At 39.2% G+C, this 6,677-nt stretch overlaps 1 pseudogene; it reads right to left on the bottom strand.

Annotated features, from left to right (window-relative positions):
• Window positions 1-5,915: 5,915 nt before the first annotated feature.
• LOC148016568 (signal recognition particle RNA) lies at window positions 5,916-6,136 on the bottom strand (annotated as a pseudogene).
• Between the last annotated feature and the right edge of the window lie 541 nt (window positions 6,137-6,677).

The raw sequence follows: 6,677 nt of genomic DNA on the forward strand, positions 1-6,677 counted from the left end.
GATGAGGGGAGGAGGGTGATGTCTCTCATGAGAGAGTTGTGCTAACAAGTTTTTAGGCACAATGTCTTGGATCATTGAAAGAATATACTCGAGGGGAGCTAAGGCTATATAGTGGCATCCTTACACGTGGAGTTTGTGGTATGTATCGCGACAGAGATTTTCCGCTGGGTGGATGATGGAATGTATGCATGTATACATATCACATGAACGATTGGACACACGCAAGAGATTAAAAGTGGTGTCTCAAAGCTTGAGTGGCTAGATGAAGATGATTGGAAGAGACTCAGGGAGAGGCTATAGATTCTCCAAGACATTGGCGACAGGCAACAGAAGCAACAGGCAACAACAAGGGCAGGATTGGAGATAGGGATCATGCATCATTTGGGGAGTAACGGCCACAGGACTTATCTGGAGGACCTTGTAAGTTTTTCTTTTGTTTTTCTTGCTTTCTTATTTGCAATATCACTTGTTCTAACAATCATATTTCTAACCACTGTATTCCATTTTCTTTGCAGCACTACATCACAAATCGAAATCCCACTGGCTTGGAGACTTGATATGTAGAGAGACACGGTCTCACTACACTCATCAATAGACTGTACGCATGTGGCAGCCCAGTAAGTCAATCATCTTTCTTGTTTGTAGTTACTAATTTTTTCTTAAATGCATTATGTATGGTCGACTGATGTGTAGTTGTTCATTTTGTAGAGTCTGTTTGATGCTCCTTTGTGTCTAGTTGAGCTTTCTGATGGTGAGGATCTGTATCTCATGCTTAGAGTTCATTAGATGCTCCTTTGCGTTGAGATGAGCTTTTTAATGGCGAGGATCTATAGCTTATGCTTGGATTTGTGGAGCACACACCTTCTTCTTCTTTGGTCTTATGATCTATGCACGAATCTTCCATGTACTATTTCTTAGATAAACTTATTATCCTTTGTATCTTACAATAATTACAAATAGAATTTCATGTTAATTGTGGCTCTCTTCTCTCTCCATGGTTCCATGTAATCTCATGAGTTTTGATCAGGGGTCTTGTACTTATTCTATGTATCACTCTCATGGGTTCAAGTACATTTTGCGCTCATCTTGATGACCATTGCATACCCAACATGTAATTTATTTGTAGAATATTATACAGCACATGGTGCTATATGTGGTAGGGCAGCTTGCTGTCCTAGCACAATTTTTTTTCCTTTGTAACCATTGCTAATTTCTCTACATGTATCACTATTGCTATCACAATTCACGTCGCAAACTGTTGCTATATGCATTGCTATTTGCGTTACTTTTGAGATGCAAATAGTGACACATATAGTGATGGTTTCTACGATGATGTTGTAGAGAGGCTTTTACCGATGATTTTAGCGACGATGGGGGCAATTTATTTAATGAACATTTGCATCACTTTGAACATCGGTATGACGCCTGTATCTTGTAGTGATACTAGTGTCTAGGGTGAACAAATGACATGTCTTTTTCCTCCAGCTATCACCTTATAACCATTTCCAAACTCTTTAATAAAACATCCATGCTTATTGAACCAAAATTGTAGACTTTGCCTTGCCATTTGCCCAACTGATAGCAAATTCTTAGTAATTTAAGGAACATGTAGGACATCATGTAAATTCTTCTTCTAACCATCATGTATAACCAAAGGAACTACACCCTTATGCTTAATATTATGTGATTGGAGACCCCTTAATTAACATACCATACATCATCTAACTTATGGTCCTTAGTGGCATTACTTTGGGCTGATTTCAATGAGTTGATGTCATTGCTTGTTCAAAAAGAGGTCAAGCTTGGATTAGATATTGGATCAAGTAGCTCAAAAAGTTGAGATGCGGTCTTCTATTCAAATCAAAGAGGCCATGGTAGCAATGGTAGAGTGTCCTCTCATGGTCAGGGGACTAACCAAAATGCATATCAGAATGTGAATACTTAGTATGTGCACAATAGTAGAGGTGGTGGATACCTCCAAGCAACAAGGGGGAGATCCAACTCTAGAGGTAGAGGTTCATTGCAATCTCAGAATACGAATAAGCTGTCCAATAAGGACAAGGACTATCACTATTGTGGTAAATATGGAAAAATTACTAAGAATGGCTAGCAGAAACAAGAAAATTAAAAAACTAGAGGTAAGCAATATGATCATTATGCATCATCTAGCAATGTTGATGATTGTAGTGTTGATTGAATGTTTGGTATGGCCTATGTTCGGAATAATTGCACTAAGGAGACCATAAGTCAGATGATGTATGGTACATTAACTAAGGGGCCTCCAATCACACAATGTTAAGCATAAGGATGTAGTTCCATTGGTTATACATGATGGTTAGAAGAAGAATTTGCATGATGTCCTACATGTTCTTCAATTATTAAGGATTTGCTATCAATTAGGCAAATGGCATAGCAAAATCTACAATTTTGGTTCAATAAACATGGATGTTTTATTGAAGAGTTTGGAAATGGTTGTAAGCTGATAGCTTGAGAAAAAAGACATGTTATTTGTTTAGCCTAGATGCTAATATTCCATAGCTAAGATTAGATAGTGTACAATTAGAGATATTGAGATTTGGTATAAGCGCATTGGACATATCAATGTCCAAAGGTTGTATACTATGCAAAAGAAGCAATTGTATAGGCTTGCCAAAGTTTGCCTACTCGGATTTAGGTCATGTTTGATGCATGTCAGTTTGCTAAGTAGTCTTGATTTCTATTCATGAAGAATATTCTCAAAACAAATAGACTAGACCATTGTTGTTGATCCATTTAGATGTTTGGGGACTAGCCCATAATGTTTCTCTTGGTGGATCCCAATATTATGTCACATTCATTGGTAATTTCAACAGATATACATGGGTGTATATCTTGAAGTAGAAGGATGAAGTACTTGTTTTTGAATATTTTAAGCAATAGGTTGAGAAGGAATTAGACTATTCTATCTCTTGTTTACACATGCACTTTATTATTGGGTTGAAGCCATAATGATAACTATGTATATGCTAAATCTCACTCCTATAACAAGTATTCATGACATGATACCTTATCAAAAATTGTATGGACACAAGCCGCGGATGTTAACTATCTTAAAGGCTTTGGCTACATTGCACATTCTAGATGAAAAGAGAAAAAAGTTAGATCCTAAGGCATAAAAATGTGTGTTTATTGGCTATGCTTAGGAACAGAAAGCTTACAAATGCTTTGATCCATCTACATGGGAATCTATTAGCAACAAAGATGTCATACTTGATGAGTTGGCTTCGTGGTAAGGTTCCTTTGCTATTGTTCCCTATGATCAGTCTTCAAATCATGTATCTATTGCTATTCCACATCATAGTACTACTATGTTTGGACCTACAAGTGACGTATCTTCAAGTGTTTCTCCTTGGAGTGGCAGATTACACAGTCATGCATCACCATCCACTGATAGTGCTATGTCAATGAGGGAGAGAAGTGAAGCAAAAGGCAAAGGCAAAGAGAATGTTCTTGATGATGCTACTAGGATGTTGACTTCAAGATATGACTCAGCTAACATCTTGGATAGTGAATTTGGAATTTCATCCATTTATACCCTTGAAGTTAAGGAGAATATATATGTCCTTCCTCATGAGGAGAGAGGGGAGTCAAGCAGTCCACCTCTGTTCAAAACATCAAAGAGGGTGAGATACCCTACTGGCATGCTTATATATAGTGGATTTTCAACAATGCATTATGCATATATGACAACATTCATGGAACATTGATAGCCTACTACATTCAGTGAGGTTGTTGTGGACAAAAATTGGTGATATAAGATAATGGATGAGGATATGAATGCACCAACTCAAAATAGACTTGGGAATTAGTAGCACTAAATGATGGTAAGAAGTCAATAGGTTATAAATGGGTCTATAACGTTAAGTATAAGTCAGATGCCACCATTGAAGGGTATAAAGCTAGGGTAGTGGCAAAAGGATATCACAACAATATGCCCTAGATCATGAAGAGACATTTAGCCCCATTGTCAAAATGGCAACCATCACAATAGTTATTGCATTGGCTGCAACAAAGGGCTGGAAATTACACCAAATGGATGTTAAGAATGCATTTTTTTAATGGAGACTTGGCAGAAGAGGTGTTTATGGATCAGCAAGAAGGGAATTCCACACCCTCAATATCCGTACTATGTATGCAAACTGAAAAAGGCACTTTATGGGCTGAAATATGGTCCAAGAACTTGGCATGCATGGATTAGTACTTACTTGTAGAGCCTTGGATTTGTAGTTGGAAAGGCTTATCATAATCTGTTTCCTAACAAAACAAATGCAAGTCTTGTGATACTAGTGATCTATCTAGAAGTCTTGTGATACTAGTGATCTATGTAGATGATCTAATCATTATAGGGGATGATAACATTGAGGTACACAATATTATGGCCATGCTGATAACATTGAGGTACACAATCATTATAGGGGATGATAACATTGAGGTACACAATGTTATGGCCATGCTAAAAACTAAATTTGATATGAAGGATTTGGGAGAGCTGAAGCTCTTTCTAGGCATTGAGATTGTGAATTCAGCTGATGGACTTTGGTTGATACAAAGACAGTATGCACTTGAGATGTTGACAAACTACAAACCTTTGGATACTCCACCAGATTAGAATAGTATGTTGAATGTTAACAATGGAGCTGAAATTTGAAATATTACTATGTACAAGTAGATGGTAGAAAGTCTCATCTACCTTACCATTACTAGGCCTAATCTCAACTACTCAATTGGAATTATTAGTCAATTCATGTAGAATCCGAGAAGACCTCACTTGGATCTAGTGAGAAGAATTATGTGCTATGTCAAGGCTAGAGTAGACTATAGACTCTTCTATGAGAGTGATAAGCACTTAAAGCTCATGGGGTATACTATTACAGATTGGGTAGGTTGTCTATATGATAGAAGGTCTACTAGTGGATATGCTTTCAGCCTTGGCAATGGTATGACTAGTTGGAGTAGCAAGAAGCTACCAATAGTTGCACTCCCTAGTACTGAGGCAAAGGATAGAGGTGTCGCATTAGTAGCTTGTGAGATTACTTGGTTATTGAAGTTATTGATAGATTTAGGTATGCAAATAGATACTCTAGTCACATTGCATGTGACAATATGAGCAGTGTACTTTTAGCTACAAATCCTGTGTATCATGCTAGGACAAAACACATTGAGATACGTTATCATTTCATATGAGAGATGGTACTTGCAAGTAAGATAGATCTCATGCATGTCAAAACCGAAGACCATGTAGTTGATATCTTTACCAAGTCATTATGTAAAGATAAGTTCAGTCACTTTAGAGAGTTCCTTGGATTACAATGTCCTTCTTGAGCTTGAGGGGGAGTGTTGAGAATCAAGCTCTACTAACTATATAGTACAGCTATAGCTTAGTTGTGTAGCTTTCATCCATTACAATCATGTATCATACAATAAGTGAGTCAGTGACTCAACCAATGTTAGTAAGTATGGTTAGTTAGTGACCGATCTCTCCTATTAGTTGTGTGTGACTGAGTTAGTGTACTTGTTATTTAGCTACCCCACATATCGTCATTGTCGGGCTCTCTTGCCTCCACCTTTTATTAGGCCGCGGCCTATAGACGGCCTCTAAGTGCCGCCCCTTAGAATCCTTCAATGTCTCCAGCTCTGGACCTTACAACATGAGTGGTGTTCCTTCTGCCAGCATATCTGGTTTTGGCCGCGGTCACTCGAGATAAGCTCGTGGTAGCCGATTCTGGTGACAACAAAGAAGATGACGGGACTGCGGGTCCACGTCCACCACATGTGCCATCTATTTGGGTGCCAAGAAAACTAATTATTGGTGTCTATCGAGATCCGCAAAATTTTGAGGGTTTGTCGCCGGGGACTGAGAGGAGGCCGAAGGTTGGCCCGCAGACAAAGGTGGCGTTATCCCTCCACCGTCTAGAGCGAGGGGTAGCGTTGCTCCGTTTCCGGCCTCACGCGGTCCCCCCTCCTTCAAGGACGGAGAGATGCCAGTTCCCTCCGGGCGGCTACGATCTCGTCCACTCGAGACTTGGAGACGGGCGCCGCTGCGAAGGGCCGCATCCAAGAACGGCCTCGCGTCCCAGTACACGTACCGTACACATCCGCCCAACCGTACCGTACACATCCGCCCAAACGTACGGTATATGCAGAGTATTAAAAACAGCTCTACTTCGAAGTTATATATGACACATACTTATGCATGGATGCTAGAATCGTTATGAACACTACACAGCGCTAGTTGTATGAGCTTTGGTGCATGAACACTAGTACTGTGCTCAGCATACTAGTCCACATATTATTCCCCGGTTATCTCCATGTTGGGAAATCCCTTAAGCCCATTTACATTATTGAGGACCTTACTATGGAGGATAAGGAACAATTGCTTAACTTGTTGGAGGAATACAGAGATGTTTTTGCCTCAACCTTAAGGGTATTTCCTTGCAAGTTCTCACCCACAAGATTCCTCTAAGGGATGGTACCAAAAGCTAATCAACAGTGAGCCTATCCAATGAATCATCGATATTCTCATCATGTCATGGAGGAGATCAATAAGTTGCTAAAAGCGAGATTCATCTACAAAATCGAGCATATAGACTAGGTATCATCAATCATCATGATACCCAAAAAGAACTGGAAAATTTGCA

Source organism: Lygodium microphyllum, chromosome 23 (assembly GCF_053477565.2).
Source record: "Lygodium microphyllum isolate KBCC chromosome 23, Lygodium_microphyllum_v1.1.10, whole genome shotgun sequence".
Lineage (NCBI taxonomy): Eukaryota > Viridiplantae > Streptophyta > Polypodiopsida > Schizaeales > Lygodiaceae > Lygodium > Lygodium microphyllum.